This window comes from Octopus bimaculoides, chromosome 4 (assembly GCF_046866305.1).
Source record: "Octopus bimaculoides isolate indiv1 chromosome 4, ASM4686630v1, whole genome shotgun sequence".
NCBI classification, from domain to species: domain Eukaryota; kingdom Metazoa; phylum Mollusca; class Cephalopoda; order Octopoda; family Octopodidae; genus Octopus; species Octopus bimaculoides.
Genome location: NC_142931.1, coordinates 118566372 through 118577376, shown reverse-complemented (window position 1 = coordinate 118577376; position 11005 = coordinate 118566372). Strand labels below are relative to the sequence as shown.

The 11005-nt window shown below is 36.2% G+C and overlaps 1 protein-coding gene across 8 annotated transcripts in view; it reads left to right on the top strand.

The window, feature by feature from the left end:
- Window positions 1-10793, top strand: part of LOC106881662 (uncharacterized) — a 130011-nt gene extending 119218 nt beyond the window's left edge. For 7 of the 8 annotated variants that reach the window (XR_016241655.1, XR_016241652.1, XR_016241653.1 and 4 more), the window contains one exon: window positions 10568-10793. The gene's annotated coding sequence lies outside the window, so the exon portion shown is untranslated. Of the gene's footprint in view, window positions 1-7478; window positions 7607-10567 lie in introns of all 8 variants that reach the window. The other variant, XR_016241654.1, reaches the window with a different exon arrangement.
- The last annotated feature ends 212 nt before the right edge of the window (window positions 10794-11005 follow it).

Sequence of the window (11005 nt, the reverse complement as noted above, 5' to 3'; positions counted from 1 at the left end):
GTGAAAGTGCATGGCTCAGTGGTTAGGGCATTGGACTGATGGCAACTGGGTGATTGGTGGGCTTGGTAATGTTGTATGTGTGTATGTGTGTGCGTGTGTCACAATCATGAGGTAGTGGGCTTGATTCTTGGACCGGGTTCTTGAGCAAGACACTTTGTTTCATGTCACTCCAGTTCACTTGGCTGTAGAAATGAGTTGCGACATCATTGGTGCCAAGCTGTATCAGCCTTTGCTTTTCCCATGGATAACATCGGTGGCATGGAGAGCGGAGGCCGGAATGCATGGGCGACCACTGGTCTTCCAAAAACAACCTTGCCCAAACTTGTACCTCAGAAGGGTTCTTTACCCTATGTGTATATGTATATATATATATATATATAGTTTAACCCATACCAACATGGAAGAAGGTGGAAGTTTAACAATGATGATGATGATCTATATATATATACTTAATTAATTCAATAATAGGATAAAATCTTTTACAAGAATTTATCAAGTAGCTAGCATGAAAAAAACCTCAAAAGGAAAAAAAAACCATCATTTATATACACATTTATGATAGGATTCTTTTGGTTTCCATCTATCAAATCCACTCAAAGGCTTTGATTGGTCTGAGACTGTTATAGAAGATACTTGCCCAAGGTTCCACACAGTGGGACTGAATCCTAAACCATGTGGTCGGGAAGCAAACTTCTTATCACACAGCCATGCCTGCACCTATTTCGCTGTTCTGGTATAAATAGGTTTGCTTGGTCAGAGCTCAGGACTTGCCTGGGGTTAAATAACAATAACCAGAGCAATTTAGGAAGCCATTACACAGTAATACCATCTCCTAGAAATAATTGCTAAGTTTCCAGCAAATCAAATCTTGACATTGATAGAAAAGGAACACTTTGGATAATGTTATCCTTGATTTGTAAATGGACTGGAAAGTTGGAATACCTTTGATTACATTGTGTAACAATTTTTTCTATTTTTTCTCTTTGGTCAGTAAGTGTTATTTCATATTTGCTTCTATCTAGAAATCAAAGGAAATGATTACTATTCCCTTTAAACATTGCTTTTGAGACCAGGACATCAGTGTTTTGAAACTGACTTATTTTCCATTACATTTCAGACAGATCCAGCATTGAGTTGTTGAAGCAGAAATATCGTAATAGCAAATATTCTGCTCAATACCACAGATTTGCTTGTCAGTTGCTTAACCTTAACCACTTGAGTATGTCCCTTGGTAGCTGACACTATGTGCATCTCTGATCATAAACAGGAGTAGTGGGGGAGCGACATAGCCATGTGTTGAGTGGGATTCCTTGTGGTTTGAATAAATGTTATAAATGGAAAGTTTGAAGGATATGTTAGCCATTTGTCATACTATCTAGGGGTAAGCAAATAGGAAATAACCATTGCTACCCAAGGTCAAAAAATCTATTAGATAAAAGCTGACTTTGTGCTTAAAACTGTGACTAAACCTTGGTTTAAGGCTAAAATTTCAAGTCAACCTAAGAAGTCATTAGTTTTACATAGATTCTTGTTGAAACAGCCAAGTATGCAGCCTAGTTGCAATAATATTATGTAAGTCTAACAATTACTAAAGAGATAAGTAACACAGGTTCTTATTTTTCTCTTTCTTTGTATATTCAAAGCTTGAAGCTAATGTAAACTTGAACACTTCTATTGATTCTTCCTTAGTAATCCACAGTCGAAACCTAGAATTTATTCACAATCGTTATCATATTATTTAGGTTTTTAAATTTTAATCTTTTGCATATATTATGTAACTCTAGCACTTTGTTTACACGTTAGAGGCTCTGTAGTGTAAACAATAAATAAGGAAAATTCACATTGGTTTTTCGTTGCTTATCTGAAGCTTGAAACTAATGCAAGAATTAATGCTTCTCTTAATTCTTACTTAGCAATCCAGTTTTGAAATTTGGATTGTGGCTGTGTGGTAAAAAGTTTGCTTCCCAACAACATGGTTCTGGGTTTAGTCCCACCTCACAGCACCTTGGGCAAGTGTCATCTACTATAATAGCTTTGGACTGAACGAAGATTTGTGAGTGGATTTGGTAGATGAAAACTGAAAGAAGCACTTTGTGTGTATGCATGTGTATGTGTGTGTGTGTGTTAGTTTCTCACCACCACTTGACAAGCAGTGCTGGTGTGTTTATGTCCCCATAATTTAGCAGTTTGGCCAGAGAGATCGATAGAATAAATACCAGGCTTAAGAAAATAAGTACTGGGGTCAATTCATTTGACCAGAAATTCTTCAAAGCAGTGCCTCAGCATAGCCACAGTCTGACCATCATCATCATCATCGTTTAACGTCCACTTTCCATGCTAGCATGGGTTGGACGATTTGACTGAGGACTGGTGAAACCAGATGGCTACACCAGGCTCCAATCTGATTTGGCAGAGTTTCTACAGCTGGATGCCCTTCCTAACGCCAACCACTCAGAGAGTGTAGTGGGTGCTTTTTACGTGCCACCGGCACGAAGGCCAGTCAGGCGGTACTGGCAACGGCCACGCTCAAAATGGTGTATTTTATGTGCCACCTGCACAAGAGCCAGTTCGGCGGCACTGATGTGTGAAAGAAGTGATGTTGAAAGGTTATAGTGAGACAGAGAGACAGGAACAGGTGTCTTCCTGTAGAGGAAGTACAAGATTACCCAGAGAGAGAGACAGAGAGGAATCAAAGGTGTCCATAAGTAAAAAATGGTTGAGAAACACTAAACTCGAGCACTGCAGGGTATGTAAGAAATACAACTCAATACTGTAAAACACTAACTTGATACTCTACAATTTCAGTCATCTCACTGATTTCTCAATGATTTGAAAACTGATATTAATCTGGTTATGTTGTCATTTGACTGGAGATGCGGTGATAGTTGATACTCTCATGGATTATCCTGTCAAAATATAGACAGTCTATGCCTGGCCACCAGCACTATATATCTATGGCTATGATATTTAATTTTTTAAATGCTTGAGTCTGCTGCATTGCAAACAAGCACCAAATGGTAGAGACAACTAACCAGTGTACACAGCAGCAGCGGCATTATAAAAGCAGTGGCTATTACTGCTTTGCAGGTCTTCAAATTTTGTCACGAGTATTACTTGAATCTTAGCTGTCTTAGACACATTTATGTCAAAACAAAGTCTTGAATGGTGTCTCTATGAATCAATAATTTTACATTTTGATTAAGATAATGATCATTATCATCATTTTGTTCTGGTTGTTTTGTTTTTTTTCTTAATGTCTTGATCAATTCTTGACCAGTTACTTTGTATTAAAGAATAATTAACTCTGTAGTGACACATTAAGTACCTCACTTCATCAGACTAGATGCATAACAATAACTATTGAAGCTGAATTTGCCTTTTGTCTAACCCAATTTCAATGAAACAAATTGCTGATAATTTACTCGTTTCAAGTCAGTGAAATATAGCCACTATTACTTAGCAACAGAATAATAATAATAATAAGAAGAAGAAGAAGAAGAAGAAGAAGCAAATATTCTGCTCAATACCACAGATTTGCTTGTCAGTTGTTTGACCTTAACCAGTTGAGCATGTCTCTTGGTGGCTGACGATATGTGCATCTCTGATCATGAGCAGAAGTAGTGGTGGAGCATCATAGCCATGTGTTGGGAGGAATTCTTTGGGGTTTGAATAATTCACCTTTGGAAACATGAGTGTTTTGCTCAACATCCTTAAACAAACCTTATTCAGGGACCTTTTGAGCAGGATGGGCTACTCGACCTGAAGAAAATTCTAACTAGGCCCCACCTACGAGGTCATGCGCTGTTTATCTTGATATGAGATCACCATGTTGCACACATATGGTTGTGATGCATGTGCCTGGTGTACCCTTATCAGACATGATGGGTATAATGGGCTTCGTATATTTTACCCCAGTGTCACTTTGATGGCATGCCCTGCTCTCTCACTCAATAATAATAATAATAATAATAATAAGGATAGTCTTCCCCTTTTTCTCTATCACATGACTTTGTAAATGAACAATCTGGTGTGTTTATTTTAATGGCCTACCAATTTATGCAGTATGTTTCTCTGCCCTGGGTGTCAGGAAAGCACTCAGCAAGAAATGGAAACACAATTGAAAGAAGATGCTAATGAATATGATAATAATAATAATAATAATAATAATAAATACCCAGATGCAATACCAGGTATTGGCTGTCATGACTTCTGATGTTAACTGATTGGAAGTGTTATCATGTACATGTTTTGTCTTGGTGTAAATACTCTGCTCAATATCACAGATTAGCTTGTGAGTTATTTGACCATTACCATTTGAGCATGTCCCTTGATGGCCGATGACATGTGCATCTCTGATCACAAGCAGAAGTAGTGGTGGGGCATCATAGCAATACTGTGCTTGAGAAGACTTGCCAAACCAAGTGAAATTGTAGTCAGGGCCATCGCCAGTGTCCTGTAAATGACACCCATGCTGGTAGCACGTAAAAAGCACCCATTACACTCTTGGAGTGGTTGGTGTTAAGAAGGGCATCCAGCCATAGAAACCATGCCAAATCAGACTGGAACCTAGTGCAACTCTCCAGCTTACCAGTCCCAATCAAACCGTCTAGCCCATGTTAACATGGAAAGCAGACATTAAATGATGATGATGATGAATACACTTTTGCTTAAAAAAAGAAATCACTACATTAAACTTCTTAGTCCTTTTGTGTAAAAACAGTGTTCTTGTCTAAGAAGCAACTTTACCTGCACAGATTAATGTCTAAATGTAACCTGTATTCTCTTAGTTTGACAATGATTTATCTTTTAAAATGAATGCTGTCTATTTATTACCCAATGATCTTTTATTGACTATTGGCTAATCAATTCATAATACATCGTTAATTGACAACTCATTTATTCCGGTAGCATAGTATAGACCAGGAACAAAAACATAAAACAAAGGCATGAAAAAAATGAAAGTGAGGAAACAAAACATGCAAAATAAAGGGAGGAAATGACCTAGGTGAATAATTGAATTGTCTTCTTCCATTGTTGTTAAAATATACGTTGGGATAAATATGGCCTTGTGGCTGGGAGTTATTGAGAACAAGATAAAATGAACAGCAGAAGAATGGAACTTTTGAAGAGCTGTACAATGTTAGGGAAACTACATTAGAGTATGCCTGTAGTAAGAATATGCTGAATTACCTCCACACACACATGCACATGCACACACACACACACACACACACACGCACACACACACACACACACACACACACACTATACATTCAAATGTATAGTCATGTGTGCGTGTGTTTCGAAATATATTAAAACAATGGATAATTCAAGAGAAAACAAACCTGGGTTACCAGCTGAATGACAATTATATATATCAGGTCATCCCATAAGTTCTGTCCGATAAAATATGTACTAGGATTACAAATAATAATCCTAGGGTTGATTTCTTTGGCTAAAATCCCTTTAAGGTAGTGCTCCAGCATGGCCACAGTCAAATGATTAAAACAAGTGAAAGAATAAAAGAATAACAATCAAGACTGATTTCGAAACATATTATGGTTTCAAGTTTTAGTTTGTGACCCATTACAATATGTTGTAATTAAATTGTACAATTTAGTACAATTAAGCTGTAGTTCATACTGTTTGATAAACATATTTTCTTTATTTATCTGTGTTTTATCTGTAGACTTATCAGAACCAAGATAAAGGGGGAATCCTGAGAATTTCAGGGTGTTGTTTGTTGCACATATTTTTACATGTTTGTTCAGAGGAATCTGTTTCATATATGGGTCTCACATTTGTTTCATATATATATATATATATATATATATATACACACACAAATATTCTATAATTATAAACATAATTATAAACATAATTATTCCAGGGTGAAAAACTAGAGGTAGTCGATAGCTTCCGCTATCTGGGCGACCAAGTTAGTAGTGGGGGTGGGTGCGCTGAAAGTGTAGCTGCTAGAATAAGAATAGCCTGGGCAAAGTTTAGAGAGCTCTTACCCCTGCTGGCGACAAAGGGACTCTCACTCAGAGTAAAAGGCAGACTGTATGACGCATGCGTACGAACAACCATGCTACATGGCAGTGAAACATGGGCTGTAACTGCTGAGGACATACGTAAGCTCGCAAGGAATGAAGCCAGTATGCTCCGTTGGATGTGTAATGTCAATGTGAATACCCGTCAGAGTGTAAGTATCTTGAGAGAAAAGCTGAACATTAGAAGCATCAGTTGTGGCGTGCAAGAGAGACGATTGCGCTGGTATGGACATGTGGTGAGAATGGAGGAGGATAGCTGCGTGAAAAAGTGCCACACCCTAACAGTTGAGGGAACCCGTGGAAGAGGTAGGCCCAGGAAGACCTGGGCTGAGGTGGTGAGGCAAGACCTTCGTACATTGGGCCTCACCGAGGCGATGACTACGGACCGAGACCTTTGGAAATGGGCTGTGCGTGAGAAGACCCGGCAAGCCAAGTAAGATCGTTGCCAGTGCCCCTGGACTGGTTCTTGTGCGGTTGGCACATGAGATGCACCATTTTGAGCGTGGCCGTTGCCAGTACCGCCTGACTGGCTCCTGTAGGATTTTCGAGCGAGATCGTTGCCAGTGCCCCTGGACTGGCTTGTGCGGGTGGCACATAAAAGACACCATTTCGAGCGTGGCCGTTTTCGTGCGGGTGACACGTAAAAGCACCCACTACACTCTCTGAGTGGTTGGCGTTAGGAAGGGCATCCAGCTGTAGAAACTCTGCCAAATCAGACTGGAGCCTGGTGTTGCCATCCGGTTTCACCAGTCCTCAGTCAAATCGTCCAACCCATGCTAGCATGGAAAGCGGACGTTAAACGATGATGATGATGAATTATAATCAGGGGTCAGCTAAATGCTTCGGTACACACGTTCATACTGCGAAAAATAAATAAATACATATATATTCACCTGAATCTATATATATGTATGTATATATATATATATATATATATATATATATATATATATATATATATATATATATATATATATATATATTCTATGTGCTCATTCTGAGTGGTCAGCCTTCAACAAGTAATATAGCAATCAATCAGTTAAGAAAGTAAAGATATTATAATAAAAACCACAAATAGCTGTGTGAAATACAGTTACCCAGGGTTTCCCAGCCAAAATATTAATTTATTTCACCATTTATCAAGCTGGTGAAAACAAGTCAGTTTAGTGACTGCATTTCGTACAATCAGCTTTTGAATTAACATGCACATTTAAAAAAAAAGACTGAGAGAAACAGAATGGGGGTAATTAAATTCTCAGTAAATATAATCAGTGCCTTACAAATATAAAAATTTCATAAACCAACACTGGAATATGGTGTGTCTAGTGGTTTATCCTTAATTTCCACTAAGATGTATTTTTTAAAATGTGAACATGAAGAAAAAATCTTGCCCATTGTATATCCTCTGTTGCTTAACGAACACAGGTATCAGCAAACTATGGCAATGGTTGGACAGAGACCAAACATTATACTGGATCTGTATAAGGAAAATTTAAAGAAGACACTTGCCCAAGGTGCCACGCAGTGGGACTGAACCTGGAACCATGTAGTTGGTAAGCAAGCTACTTACCACATAGCCACTCCTGCGCCTACTAGTAAATATTTAGTATGTAGACATTTACTATGATAATACATTCATTCTGCCATATTTCATTACGTGTTCCTGTTTCTTTTATCCCTTCTATTTTCCCTTTTTTATTAAAAATTTTTTTGTGTGGTTTCATTAGCTTAGTTACATAGTCATTAACAGTATCTCCTAGTACCCTTCTCTACTAATAACATTCTCATTCACCGATTTGCATTGCTTGTTTTAGCAGAATAAATTATTTTTTTATTTTCCTTATTTTCCCTTATATATTTCTACAGCTGCATCAGCAGAATCCCCGTGTGTAATTACTCTGCATATAAACTGCATAACTGCATAGTGTAGCCGTTTGCTTTATTAAATCATTTCTCATCTCGTGGTAAAGCTGATTGATTAGTTAGGCCATTGTTTTCTTTCTCTCTTTTCTTTCGTTCTTAATATTGATTTTCTTTTGTTGTCGTCACAAAGCCCAGAACATGTTGGAGTGGAAAGGGAAGGTTGTGTAGCTGATTACTAAAATCAACATCAATGACAACATGCCCCCCCACCACCACCACCCTCACGGCATCTCTCCCGCATGTTATGTTTTATTGAACCCAATTAGATTTGAATTCTGAAAGTAGAACAGAGGACGCTGACCGAACTAAAGTTTTGCTAGACATTCAGTTCATATACTCTACCATGTCTAACTGCATGTGCTTGTTTTTAGCCAGCAGCTAAATTTCCCCTTATGCAAAAATGTTTTCAAGAATTAGTTTAAAAGACATCATAAAAGTTTATATATTATATGCTATGTATATAACATGCTCCTCAATTTGGGGGCCAAAATCAACTTGGTTTGGTAAGGGAATGTATTATTATTATCATCATCATCACCACCATTATTATTATTATTATTATTATGTTCTTTTTTTCTTCTTTCTTCAAATTTTATTCCATTTCTTGCCAAGTATTTTCCGTACACTTAGGGCAGAGAAGCTCATTGTATGCATTCCCAGTTTACACATGCAAATTTACAGGTAAAATATATATGTAAAAAATAAATTCGTGAATGTTCGTGGATGTTGTTTTCACAGCGATAATGCTCTTCTCAGTACATGAGTCGTTCCAGTTAGCACGATTTTTTGCACTTCCTGTAGGGATAGTAAGCCTGGTATCATTTTCAAATAGGTTTCAGTAACTTTTTTTATCATTCCTAGAGATCCTACAATCACTGGTACGGTAGTCGCCTTGAGGTGCCACATTTTTTCAATGTCTATCAGCAAGTCTTTATATCTACTGATCTTGTCAAATTCTTTCACCGCTATATTGATTTTGACAAGATCAGTAAATATAAAGACTTGCTAATAGAAATTGAAAAAATGTGGAATCTCATGGCAACTATTGTACCAGTGATTGTAGGATCTCTAGGATCCTACAATCACTTTTATTATTATTATTATTATTATTATTATTATTATTATTATTATTGCAGGCCAGGTAAATTACTTAGCAGTATTTTATGTGCCTTTACATTCTGAGTCCAAATGTCGCTGGGGTCAACTTTGCCCTTCATCCTTTCGGGGCTGATAAAATAAGTACCAGTTGAGCACTGGGTCAATGTAATCAGCTAATCCCCTCCCGCAAAGTTTCAGGCCTTATGCCTACAGTAGAAAGTATTGTTATTATTATTATTATCATTATCATTATTATTAATTATTAGGGCAGTGAGATGGTTGAAACATTAACACACCAAACAAAATGCTTAGCGGCATTTCATCCACCTTTATGTTCTGAGTTCAAATCCTGCCGAGGTAGACTTTGCTTTTCAGCCTTTCAAAGTCAATAAAATAAGAACTAGTTGAACACTGGAGTTGATGTAATCAACTTAACCCTTCTCCCAAAATTGCTGGCCTTATGCCAACATTTGAAACTACTGTTATTATTATTATTATTATTATTATTATTATTATTATTGTTATTATTATTCAGTAGTTTTATTTTTAAATGTGCTTTCACTTCACTACCGCTCTGTGTGCCTTGGGTATGTGCTGTGGTTTGCTGTGATGCTCTTATGGTTACTGTATTGAAAGTGTTTTGCGTAGGATGTGTGCAGTGCCCAGTAGTGCAATTTTCTGTATGTTATATATATTTGTAAGTCCTGGTGTTTTTGTTATGTATTTGTCTGAATATTTTTTTATTATACCTAAGGCACCTACTATAATAGGAATTGTTTCTGTTTTTAGATTCCACATTCGAGTTATTATTATTATTGTTATTATTATTATTATTATTGTTATTATTATTATTATTATTATTATTATTATTATTATTATTATTATTATTATTAGAAGCCATAGGCCTAGGGCCTCAAGAAATGCTGTAAAGCTACACTCTTTATGGACATGAAACTCAAGGTAACCCCATAGACCGGCCATGTCCATCTTTATCTATATACTTTACTGCTCTATAACTTAGAGTGCATTTTTTTTTTCTGGATTTATGATTCACTGACAATATATATGTATATATATGTGTGTAACTGTATGTATTTAAGGATTATCTCCCCTTACTCAACTGGACATCTCACTCCTTTTTATTGATATACTTGTTACACTGTATTAAATTAATTTTTCCTTCTGAGAGGCAGGAAAGGGTGAGGTTTTTTTTTCCCTCCATTCAAATCCGTTATACTTTACTGAAACTTACTATATTACTTTACTCTTCTTCTTCTTCTTCTTCTTCTTCTTCTTCTTCTTCTTCTTCTTCTTCTTCTTCTTCTTCTTCTTCTTCTTCTTCTTCTTCTTCTTCTTCTTCTTCTTCTTCTTCTTCTTCTTCTTCTTCTTCTTCTTCTTCTTCTTCTTCTTCTTCTTCTTCTTCTTCTTCTTCTTCTTCTTCTTCCATCTAATCTGTGCTCATTCTATTCTTTTTTTTTTTCTGTATGTTTCAGATTCCTCTTGGAACATTGCACATCTGCAAGCTCAAGAAATCCATGAACACAATTCGTTTTTCTGCATTACAGCAAAAAATCTATAACTCCTTAACAATTTAGTTATCACGAAAAATTCTAAAAAACAAAGCAAAAAAAAAAAAAGCAAAAGAACAAAAATCGGAATTTAAAAGAAAAATAAAACACCAAACAAATGAAGACCAGATCTAAAAACAAAAAAACATAAGTAAGCAAGCTAAAAAAGAAAGAAAAATAATCCTGCATTAAGCAAACCAACAGGTTGTATTTGATATATATATGTATATATATATATATATATATATATATATATATATATATATATATATATATATATATATATATATGAAGATAAAATTTAATGCATGAAAATAATATGTGATATTTGTAAATATGATGTACGGTTTTTATAACATAGAA